Raw genomic sequence first — 13,087 nt, 5'->3', positions numbered from 1 at the left:
AAATGATATCAGACACTGGGTTAAGGAGGAATCGCTGGCAGTGTTTCTGCATCATTTCTTTGTGGTCTAGGACACTGTGGAGTTGTCTCTCCTCTCCTTTCCTGCTGTTTACTCTTCCTCCCTCCCCCTCATCTCCTCCTCGTTCTCTCGGCTCGTGTGGAGCCTGTGAGTCGTGCAGCTTGTGATCATGGCGCTGGTCCACCGCTTAGCAGACAGGCAGCCAATGACATCATACTTCGCTGCGGATGTGTGTGTGGAGGGGGGGAGACATAAAGTGACACCTCTGGTCAGTGTGACACACCATTCGTCTCACCCACCAAGTTCATGCACTGAGTCAGTTCTCGCTGTGGTTGTAGCGGTGTGTTGTGCTGAACTCTAAATGTTATCTTTCTTATGGTTATTCCTGACTACTAGACTCAATCTGCTAGATACAGCAAATTAAATTATAACATTCAACCAAATGCCATATGGAAAAAGTAACAACTATAACTGCAATAGAATGGATTGCAATAGGATTTGGATTTGAAGTGTGTATAATTTCTAATTAGCTGCTGTGATTTAAACTGAGTAAATCCAAAGACAGTGCTGTGTGCAAATACTGAACACTGTGACCGTACACAGCGTGATCATCAGAAGATATGTGAGCGTTTTGTGTCTTAAAGCTGTCTGTGCTACGATGAAATAAAGTCCTGTTGCATGTAAAAGCTCAAACAAAAAAATGTTGGGATCCCATAAAGTTTGTGGACTGTTTAGAGACGTTGTTCTTGCTTGCGCTGACGATCTTACCATGTACAGTATGTCAACGGGTAACGAACAGGTTTTTTCCCGATCTCTGCATTTACAAAGTCAGCGCTCCACATTAAGATTTCTCTTGTTTTTAGTTATGTGTAGGCTTTGCATCTTAAAGCTGAGCTGCAGGGTCTTGATTTAGACATACTTACAGTAAAATACTGTTTTTATAGAAGGTTTTTTGGTCATGCAAAGCTGTTTATACTACCCCTGAGACAAATTACTGTAACTTTGAGGAGTTAGTATCGTAAGATAAAATACAATGCAAAGGACACATTTTGGCCTATGTGAGATATGGGGCATCTAGATTAATAATGATCAAGTTAGATAAAAGCAGCTTGAAAGATCCCAGATCACATCTAAAGCTTTGTTTTCTTTTTCTTTTACCTCACAACAAATGTGCTACTGTCAAAAAGTATTTCTCTGCCGTATTTCATCTCAATACAAGGAAACAGGCAAGACAAACACAATAAGGAAAGGAATAGGCAATAATCTTTAAAAATATTGATGTAATTTCACTAACTTGGACTCCAGCTTCAGCTCACACTTGCCAGTGTTTTGTCTTCTTAGCATCCAGTCTTTATTCAATAAGCATATCCTCTGGACTTCACAAATTAAAATGGTAAGAAACACAAAAGATTGTGGACTGTATCTTATCTACAATAACCTTCATTTTTGGAAAAAAGAGGGAAAAAAAAAGCACGGATTTATTTAACAAAGTGCTAAAGAAAAATTATAAATACAAGGACCATTAAGGAAACAGTCTGAGGTATTGTCCAGACACTTAAAGCTTGAGGAGGATCCCATAAGAGAGTTGGTTGGAATAATTATATTATCAGCATCTCACAGTTTCCAGGAAGGAACTGCAGCTAAAAATCTTGGTGTCTGACATCATGGACCACTTTCAGAGGTCTGTTAGTCCTTCAGAGGAATCGTCATAATATTTCAAGTCTCAGTGTCTATATTTATGTAGATGAAATGTTCTTTAAATTGCATAGATAATTGCACAGATTTTTTAATTATTTTTATTTATTTTGCTTCATATATGTTATATCATTTTGTGCGGCTGGATCAGGAATGGTGTGCTATGACTTTTGGTGTTTATTACTTCTATAGTTTTTTAAATATGAATATTTTAATGCAAGTTTTTGCCCATTGGAATGAATGGGGAGTAAAATGAAACTTAAGGGAAACTTGATTTGTGGTGTGCTGGCTCACTCTAGTGGTATGTCGGGAGTATTTGGATTACCGTAATGACGACAATATCAACGGCGCGCACAGCGTCGGTGCTTTCAGGAACCATTGGAATTCTTAAGGTTGCGCGAAGCATTGAATAGTTACGGTAACGGCAAGGGTGTGTTGCTGCTAGCCGGCTAGCTAGCCGCCGGCTTGCTACCTAGCGCCGGCTAGCGACCCTTCGCTAAAAAAAACCGTTTCAGTAAGCCGTCTCTCCTTTCACCCACGATCGCTCGCCGCCGATCGACCGGTGGTGGTTAACGATAACTCGTACTGCGTGCTAGCTAGCACGACGGAGTTTCTATACAGCTGTGCCCGTTGTTACTTGTAGTATCAGGTAAATGTTAGACGGTAGGAACGTTTCTGCTGGTTGTTGTTGTGGGGGGGATGAAAAATAATACAGGACACTCATTGGAGTAATGGCGCGTCTCGTGTGTCTGTCAGTTATGCCTCCAGTCAAATAACATCCATAACCTCAAATAACGGAACATGGTGTCAGAAGACAACTGGAAATGTTAGTTGGGCATAAGTGGAAAGTTTTGGTGTCGGTGCCAGGTTAAAGGTCGGCCAGAGAGGAGCTGCGCGAAAAGAGACGTCATGAGTCAGTTTCAAGTCACCCCGCAAGCGGACGAAAATCAAGTGAACGCCCTTATCTACACTATGGGCGAGCAGGCAGAGGAAATATTGGTATCCCTGCATCTGACTCCCGAAGAGGAGAGCGATTATGAGACCGTTAAAAGGAGATTGGATGCTCACTTCGTAGCCCGAAGAAACATCATATTTGAGCGAGCGAAGTTTAACTTTATGTTATTATTTATTTATTTGATGAACTGTTTTTATATTATAATAACATATAATAAAATCACTCCAAATAGATGGCTAACTAAGTAATTAAGCCTGAAAAACATAACTTAAAATCTGCACTGGTACTCTATCATAAGTGAGGTTGTCTCTTTCATTTCCCCCGTCCACAATATCCAAACCCAGGCTACATCTAGGGAAAGAAAACTGCCACAACCAATGAAGCAAAGGTGGTCGTTTTCCACATTTCCCAATCCTGTTAGATGAATCAACAGCATCCACTATCCGATTACTCTCAGTCATGACCAAAGTTTCCAAACCCATACAGCCTGGAAAGGTGTGCTGGGGTTTAATACACACAATCACACCAGAGAACAGGAAAAAAATGCAACAAAAAATACACATCCAGACCCCTTCAGAACCCTAGAACAACATTTGATCACAACCTACTGAGGGTCCCTGGGGTGTTAAAAGCAAGCAGGACCATGTAGCTGTTGGTGCCCCTTTGTTGATTCAGCTTTTGGAATCGGGCGAGGAAGAAAGAAAGGTTTGTTTGAGCGAATTACTTATTGCGAGGAAAAAAAAATAATAAAGAAGCCAATGTAGCGAATCAATGGGTTAGCATGACGATAGCATAATTTCTTACTGACAAGTCGCATAAGTCAGGCCTTTCAACATCCCACAGAGTGGCGATAGCACATACAGCTGTGTGTTTGTTTTGAACACCGAATGGCAGAAAATGCCACTCCTGATGAATCCTTCACAGCGCTGATAAGGCAACATGCACACACGTGACACATGTGCACACACAGACAGATAAACAGACACACAGAGATGTAGTCCTCTATAAATAAGTCTTTGGTCCTGGAGGGTCAAGTGGAGTCCATGCCAGCAGATACCAGCTCTGTACCCAGGGATCAGTCTGTGGCCCGTGGCAACCCCTCTGTCTGCTGTCTGTCAGCCACCTCAAATTCTGTTCCCAGATCACATTACACAGCAGTTGGACTCGAGTGAGTCAGTTTTTCGTTTTTGTTTAAGTACACAACTCCGATGTTGAATCGGTGTCTGGAGTGGAATGTTTTACTCTGTCAAACAGACATCAGTGGGTGGAGGGCGGGGAGAGTGGTGGGGTTGTGCAGAGGACGGGCTCGTTGGGGTTGGGTCATACCAACAAAAACAAGGCTCCGGTTGGTCCTCATTGAGAGAAAGAATGTGCTGGCTGACAGGTCATTTCAGCCAGGCTGTTTAGGAAGTGCTGGACCAGCTCGGAAGATCCAGATAGCTAAATATTTGCACTAGTGAGTCTTTTCTTACCAGGAGTTGTTACTAGTTCTGCAATGATTCTGCAGTGGGTCTACATCAGGGTGTCTCCCTGTCACAGTCAGGTGATGGAGATGTGGATCAAGGATGACATTTTTAAATGTTTAAACCATGGGAATTTTTTCTCAATCCTCATATTTAAAGGCTTGTACAATACTCCCTTCTAGCTATCTATCTATCTAGCTATCTATCTATCTATCTATCTAGATCAACTGCGCCATCAATTACTCAAGTTGCTGACCTCATATCTCATACCTCATGTAAAAGAATATTTTTATAAACTATGAACATCATCAGAAGTAATGATTGAATACATTTCTTTCTACATGATGAATACTTTTCCCAGTATTTTGGTGGTTTTTTTAAGAATCCTTTCTTTCCTTTTAATGTGACTCACTATTTTTATTTATCAAGCCTCAAAATGTTTTACTATTTATATTTGAAATACTTATCAGCTCAGCTTTATTTAAATAGTTTCCGATAACAGTTTTCTCAAAGTGTGGGAATCCACATGAAAAGATGCCTTAGTATGACTAAGTACGTGGTGACAGGAGGCCTTCTGCCATGATTGTTAGTGGGTGAAGCCAAAGGGAAGTCCAAAAAGAGGATTCAAAATACAGAAAGGCTGAAAGTAGACAGAAATTAATAATGTTCTGATATTTGAATATGTGGGGACTAAACGTGCTCTACAAATATGTACAAATTAATTCTTTTCTCTTCTGTGTGAACTCTCATTAAAAATGAGATGTAGAAAAACAAAATAGTGTATCTCTTTTAGTTTTTTAACTAAGCGCCATGCCTGAGCTCTCACCATCTTACTTCATTTATTTTTTCACACTGCAGTGTACTGAGTTCACATATTTGTTTGTAGAAAGTAAAGTTCCTATTTGGAAAGCTTTGAGGCAGTGGTTCTCTGCCTTGTGTCAACACAGCTGATCGTCTCTCCACCGAACGCTGTGACAAAACAGTTTGTCCTGGAATTATTTCAGCTAATAATCAAACATGCTACTTCATCTTCACAAATTTTTACTTAATAGGTTTCTCGTTGTGGCTCCGTCAAGCTTGATGAAAGACATTTGCGTGGCATACCCGGTGGTTCCTCTTGATGGGCCTTTCATCTGGCCTGTTAGTCACGGACACACACATTAACAACAACAAAGCAGACTTTGAGTTATTAAATTTCTGATAGTGAAGTTTTGGGAATACCACATAAAGCCAGCACATATAGGCCTTGGTAATAGGCAGGAGTTACAGTTAAGCTTTAGTGATGCAGGCCCGTCTCTCTGTTGAAGCCTCGCAGACATACACCCACCTCCTCCCAGCTTGGCCGCACGCCAGCGCCTGCAGACTACAGCGGAGGCAAAGTCAATTGGCGAAATCTAAACAACCACAAAAGTACAAAACACTACGTCCCCTCAGCTTTTTACATAATGTGGAGAAAATCTATTTCCCTCACGCTGTTGTTGTGTTTTGGGATTACATTCAGATCGCTCGCAGCGCCAGTGCCTCTCACACATGTTGACATTTCCAACCTGGCGGCAGACATGCGCCGCTCGGACCCCGTGAGGCCCGAGGAGAGAACGCAGAGTGAAGGTGACCGACGCGCAGACCAGATAAAGATGGAGAGAGAGCAGAGATGAGGGATTTGAAGGGAGACAGGAGGGGAGAGTGCTGGCTCAGCCTCATCTTTCTGTCACTTCTGGTTTTGAATTCAGCCCACTCTGACTGGAACTTCATTATAACCGCAGCTCAGAGACGGAGGGAAACGCTGAACCTGACTCCTCGTCTGGCCCGGTCCACATCTTGCTCTTTCTTTCCCAGCCTCCCCCAACTCTTTTTCTTGCCTCTCCCTATATTTCTGTCTCCTCCAATCTCATTCTTTACTTTATGCCCTTTTCTCTTATACTCTTTATATTTCGGCGACTCTGTTTGCGTTCCACAGTCGCCTCCTTTTTCAGTCCTCTTTTTCTTTTTAGTTGGTCTGCTTGTGTCGTGAGAAACCCCTCAGCTTTCTGATAAGGCTGATTGGTTGCTGATAAAGTACTGAATCACTCTCAAGACTTTCTGATAACTTATCCAACTGCCATCATCTAACCTTATATTACCCCATGGGCTTTCTCATGTTTTATAGTGGAAACAAAAAACAACTATATATTTATATAAAGTAAGGTAGTTAAGTAAGAATGCTAACAAGTGTAGCTTGCATCGCAGCAGCTGTCAGTTAAACCTCAAAGAGACACAAACAAGAGTGCACCCATGTTAGGCATCAGCCCTACAACATGCTGTGGAAGGCTGAAATACTGTATTAGGCGATATTTCAGTAGCCCCTGTCTATTTGGGTTTTTGAACAGAAATGCTAGCTAGGGCTTAGCAAGCTAATGTATGTAGCAAAGGTACATGTAAACATGTTACTCACAGCTTTCTTAACTATCCAAATTCTACATTACAAGTTGATACTATATTTAATTATACTTTGGCTAAACTTTAATAAGTAAAATAAAATAGTAGTTGGATATCATCAGTGATAAAAATGCTTGCTGCTTGTTTTGTCCACAGTCTCAACTCAACTCAAAATTAGCATTTTTGACTCTTAACTCCAAATTGTGTTGTCTTCAAATGGGGGTTTGAATCCTTCTCTGGGTAAACCTATAATCTTCTCCTACAATTATCATTAAAACTGTAATTATATAACTTTTATGCTCTGTATAGGCATGACCGAGGCACAACATGAAAAAGATACTTGCTGTCAAGTCCCAAGCAGTGACTTGTTTAAACTGATTCATCTTTTCTTGTTGGGATGGGTGAGACTTATTTTAAACCTGCTTGGCTGTATGAGTGCAGGACTCTAATATATCTCTCTAACCGCTTATTTAAATGTCAGTATTTACCCGAGAGCCAACCACCACAGAGACAGTGGACCAAGAGCTGCTGTCTGAGGTAGACCAGCACAAAGGCATTCACTCTGATAGGACACAGCTGCTGCCACCAAGGCCGCTGAGGCTCTTTAACAAACACGTACACACCTACCAAAATAATTGGCCATAGAACCTGGTGTTCAGGTAGTGAACATCCAAGTTTTCAATTGTTGTGGAAGTTTTCCATTTAAATAAAGCCTGCAGACGAGCGGTGAGCGGTAGCTAACATTCTTTAATCAAAACACAAAGAACAGAAAACCAAGTTGGTGGAGAGGCTGCATGATCGCGGGGCAGACGGTCAGCAGAGTCTCTCGAGCCTAACATGGCTGTCAGTTAAATACCTTCTTCAGGAACAAAAGGCAGTACACAGCTGTTTCACACCTTAAGGTTCACACTGCCTAGCTACTCCCAGAGTCCTCGAAGAGACAAAGATTCTTCCTGTGGCGTGGTCTGCTTCCCCCCAACTTCCTTACTACACCCCCACCATTTGTCTTACTGTATGAGTGTGAGACATGTTAAAATCCAGTGGCACCAAGGCTTCATACAATAAAATAATGTGATTAATACATAAGTAAAAGAAATTCCTATACACAATATATTCATTTTTTCTGTATTATAGCTGTTTTTAGTTCAGGTCAGATTTACTGTTTGCCAGTTTGGATATAATCTGGTCCAATGAAAATGCCTCCTTTTTCAGTTAGTCAATTAAGACACACCAGGATTGGCTTCATGTCTTTGTAAATGAAAAGGGACTTGTCTTGTTTGCTAGGATATCTTTGGTAGAAGATCAAAACAGACCTTTATAAAAGCATCTAAGCTTGAATTTTCACGAGGCATTATTTTATAGAATACAATCGAATCATGGATGCTCATGAAATGTTAAAATGCAGTTTGAGCACAGATTTGTTCATCTGTGATGAATGGGGTTCATATGATCTCACAACATGACCAAAATTGAGTCTTGTGTGTGTGTGTGTGTACTTACTGAGTATAGTGAGTGTCAGGTGTGCACAGTCTGTGTAAGATCATTGCATTAACAAGTGATGAATCCTTTTAAATACTTAACATCAAAGACATATCCTACAGCTTTGATCATGGGGCATGTGAAAAACATAATTATGTTTCCCAGGAAATTGAGGCATTTTCATAAACTAAAATGAGAAAAATACCTAAACAAAAATACATCGGAGCGGTGCCAGTTTGTGGAAGCCAACATATTGAATCCAGTGGCTGAGAGAGACATTGCTGTTCCCCTAATCACATTTTATATATGTGGTTAGAAAGTGGTCACACTGTACATAGTACACCAGAGGTGGAGGAGAAGAGAATTAGGCATTCGTTTGTCGTGGGGGTAAATTTCTTTTAATTTTTAATATTTTGTCGGCACCTTCAGATTTAACCCTTTCACGCATAGTTGTCCCTACAGTGGACGGCTATTCAAACACTGTTTTCATGTATTTGTGTCACTGTTGATGGTATCCTTGCATATAAACCACTACATTGGACACTGATGTGTCACTACATACCCTGCCACGCACTGGTTTTTTAACGTTACCATAGATGTATAACGTGTTTCATTGTAATTATTGTTATTTAACCCTTTCATGCATGAATTATGACAACCTCAATCAGAATTTTTTTTCTGAAGTATTTTTACTCATCAGCAGGGGTCCCACTGCTCAGATATCGTGCAAGCAAAAACATGAAGGAGTGAGACAACAAGCCCGCTAAACAACAAAAACTGTTAGTTATATGCATTATGCCAACTAATGTTAGGCTTGAGTAGCCTAAAAATCACACTTTTACTCTGATTAACATACCTTATATCAGAGCTTCCCAAAGTGTGAGGCCTGCCCCCTAGGGGGGCGCAGAGCCATTGCAAGGGGGGGCGTGGTGTGAAAGGAAGAAAAAACAACGCTTGGACACTGCTAGCACGGGGCGCCCACACAAACGCAAAGCAGGAGATGAAGCATCGCTGAATATGTTTCCAAACCAACTTCATTCTAAGCCAAAGACTAGAAAATATGGTGAAGCAAATCCTCCCTTTGGTTTCACCTGCACAAGTGCCGAGGTAGGTCTCCCCTGCATAACTGCTTTTCCCTGCGTCGGGAGCAGCGCTGGGCTCTCCAAATCACGGACAAACAGTATCCTACATTCTTGATTTTTAGTTCACAAACACTTGTTGTAACGACTAACTACTCCTGACATTTAGAGATGTTAGCTCTTTATAACATTTTTCTTGTAAAACAGGGGGGCCTAGCAAAAAAAGTTTGGGAACCACTGCCTTATATAAACTCTCATGTGGGAGTTTATTTGCTGTTACAGTCCAAATGATAGATCAACTTCAAAGTTTTAGTAACATTGACTAACAGCAGCTAACAGAAATGAACCCCAACAGCAGCATAAAAACAGCAGTGCATCCAGGGAGAAAGGTTATGGATATCCTCAATAACTCATCTCAGTATCACTGTCAGTGGACAGAAGTGGGTTTTTCTGGCTCATCAGTTCTTATCCACATCTATTTACTCCTCTAGAATAAAGAGACAGGGCTACATATTGACAGCTGAAGTAAACAATGGACTAACAACCTACTACACAAGTACACAAGCCATAGTTGTTTATCTATTAGCTTAACATATCTATTTGATATATAGATAGATGTAGCTATATAAATGCAGACTTTATATATGTGTGTGTGTGTGTGTGTGTGTTTTAAATTCTAAAATATTCTAAAAGTTGGCTGATATAAGATGAAATGAGTCATGGCCATAACTAGTTTCCTGGCTAGCTACCAGACATACACAGAATTGAAAACAGTGATAGTTCAGATAAACCACATAATTAAGCTCAGCCTCAACCCTGACAGATCAAGCTTATCTCTGTGCATGCTCACATCACCTGGTGGCTCAAGTGACACCCTTCAGAACCCTGCTGGACAATCACGTAATCAAAGCTCTAGCCCATGACCTGGTGTATTCTAGTAGACAAGTTTGGGCATAAATTACCAAATGACATGTGGTTTTGTAGTATTTTAAGCTTTGTGAGTCAGTCTGTCATAATTCCACCTCATTATAAGACCTAAGTGATGGAAGCTAGACGAGACAGGATGGTTGAAGATAGAGGGATGAAGGAGATAAGTTTTCAATTTTTCTCTGAAGTCGGGTGTCATGTAACAGCTGCTGCATGCTCTACAAGGCAGTCCACACAATGTCCAGCACATGTTGCATTCACACTGGACAGCGCATTCTAGTACACTTCCTCCTGTGACATTCTGTCAGGCAAATGGCTGCAGGACAGCTGGATTCCACAGATGGCATTTGACAGGAGATATTCCAAGCATTTAAAATACGATGCGACTGCTCCTATCAGCAGAAGGGGCTCCTACAGACCACTGATTCATCATTTACTGGAACTGATGGAAAAGACAATGTGACGATGTCGTTAAAAAATGTCCAGACACGTCGTGTGTAATAACTGTTTGTACTAGATGTAATTTTTATTACATTGTGTCCAGTTTGGCCATTTTTGCGAGTCACATCTGCGTTATCTAAAACACAAGAAATCACCCAAAACACTAACAGTCATTTTTTGATCTAGATGTCTGCACAGTTGGCCAATAAACAGTTTCTCTTGCCTTATGCTCCAGGCACAGACATTTGAGTAATTGCATCAGAGAAACATTGTTGAAATATGCATCACAGAAAAGAAAAAGCCGACCATCAACACACACTCTGCTGCATTCTTATTGTATATAATGTAAAAAAAATATGCACTCAGAACTGTCTCACGGCTGTATGAGTGTGATCATCTGCTCTCTTAGTGCTTTTATCGCACACGCTGAAACACACACAAACACACGTGCGCTTCCAGACAGTTCAGATGAGACTTGTCACATCCGCTGACATAGGCCCCAATTAAAGGGGAGGATTAAGCCAGGGCTGGGTGACCTCCTCAGGAATCTGTCTGAGACACTGTGTGTACACTGTCAAACCCTCTGACAGAACTTCCCTTTAAGCACTTTCACCTGCTAATTAAGACGGGACCGGTTCGTGTGTGCGTGTCGGTGTGCGTGCACCTGTGTTCATTCAGCGTACTCGCAAGACAAATGTACCTGCGAATGTCGGGGATAGATTTACAGCCCGAGGAGCTTCTATGTAAATATTTGACTTGAGAATCCTATGGGTTTCTTGGAGCTCACTCCAGCACACGTCAGGCACATGGGCTAACAGCAAACAGATAGACCGTATCATTTATTACCTTAAATTATTGCGTGTTTTGGTGTGCGCATCTCACTGGTGTGTGTAGGGGCTCTTCGGCAACAAAAACCAAGCAGTGTTTATGGTGTGAAGAGATTAAAATGGATAGTAGCGAGGCAGAAGCACTGAGCTGTTGCTGGAAAAAAGCTTTCAATGACTGATTAGCCCTCTTTCACTGCAGTTTTTACACAGTGTGGAGAAAAGGCCTGTAGTAATCACACACTTGTCTTTGGTATTCTCTCTATTTAGCAAACTGAAAACGGGCAGGGTGGGAAATTAATGGAAAAATAACTTTCAAGCCAAAGTTGAGGTGGAGAAAAGCCTATAAATAGGGGGATACAAAGAGAAAGGGTCAAAAGGAGGCGAGAGTTTTCTTAAAAACGAATTCTTTTGAATCATCATATTATAATACAGAATAATTTGCTAGTAATAAACAAACTAAAATGACAATGCTTGTTAATGTTTTACAATAAAATCCCTGTTAAGAAATTAAAGAGTATATTTTCTGGACCCTTGCACACCTTCACTGCTCCTGGTGTTTTTCTTTTCAAGCTCTGGATCATATTCCATATACCTTTTCATTCAAATCTAAGGATAAACAGCAACGGTGAAATCCTTGATGTGTCCAGCCGACGTCCAATGTCGACAGAGGTTTAGGAGGCTCTGCACCCGGTGGGGCAGCAGTTGGCGAAGGCTGCCCTCAGAGGAGAACGCGCTATGTGGTGGGGATCACATGTTGAGGACAGGAGAATATAATATAAACTGCTGTGTGACTGAGCAAACTCAGTGATTGTACAAAAAGTCGACAAAGACAAGTAGCTCAGAGAGGTTTATTTTAAATGCTAGACAGTTTCAGTGGTCATCAGTGTTGCTGTTGTTGAGGCAGGCATGTCTCATTTACAAGGGACACCTGTTTGTATATCTCATGGTTTCAGAAGTCTGAAAATTATTCAAATTTAAAGCTGCAAAATAAATAATGTTACTCAGAACATGCTTTAAATCCTCCTCAGAGTCTGCTCCTTCACATACTGTAAATAGCAACTTTTGCATTACAGTGGTATTATTTCCCCCCCCTAAAGAGAGGATGTAAGTAATTGGTTATGTTTGTTTGTCTGTTTAGTGTCCACAATTTTCAAATTTTGTGTAGTTGTAGATGATTTAATGTTAGCTGGGTTAACGTCCAGGCCAAAGCAAATGTGAAAATCGGTAAAACGTTATATTACCAGCAGTTTTTATGGGTAATTTTCAAATGTCACTATAATATACTACTATTGTTAGTGCCTGAGGTCAAAGTTCACCTTGAAAAAAATCTGAAAGGAGACAGAGAAAGCTGTACAACACACTTCTTTAAATACTTAAAGTCACAGTGACACCATAAACTTTTGCAGCTGTCATATTCATGCTGTTCAGTCCCTCCCCTACGCTGCTCTGGCAAATCAGTCATCATTATTGGGCATAAAATGTATTGATACTGGTCTGTCTGTGCTTGATTAGCCTAATTAGCACTGTGTGAAGTAATTTGGCTTGAATGTGACTGGAAAGTCATACACTCTGGACTTCAAATCAAAGTGTTTTCACAACTGACATATACAGTATTTTTTAAAGTATAAACGAGTATTCAGTTGAAACCCAGCATTTCAGATGGAGTTGCAGTCAAAGTTGCCACAAACGATTATTTACCAGCTTCCTGAAAATGTTTCACAATAAAAGCCCTGTTAAGAAATGAAGGATTTCTTTCCACTTTCTTGGATTTAAATAGGAAACATTCCT

The 13,087-nt window shown here is 40.8% G+C and overlaps 1 protein-coding gene across 8 annotated transcripts in view; it reads left to right on the top strand.

Moving 5' to 3' along the window:
* myocd (myocardin) overlaps positions 1-13,087 on the top strand; it is a 146,917-nt gene that overhangs the window by 107,522 nt on the left and 26,308 nt on the right. The gene's annotated exons all lie outside the window — the stretch shown is intronic.

The sequence above is a fragment of the Simochromis diagramma genome, unplaced genomic scaffold, assembly GCF_900408965.1.
Source record: "Simochromis diagramma unplaced genomic scaffold, fSimDia1.1 OVJJ01000371.1, whole genome shotgun sequence".
In the NCBI taxonomy this organism is placed as follows: Eukaryota; Metazoa; Chordata; class Actinopteri; order Cichliformes; family Cichlidae; genus Simochromis; species Simochromis diagramma.
This window is presented reverse-complemented; position numbering and strand designations above follow the sequence as displayed.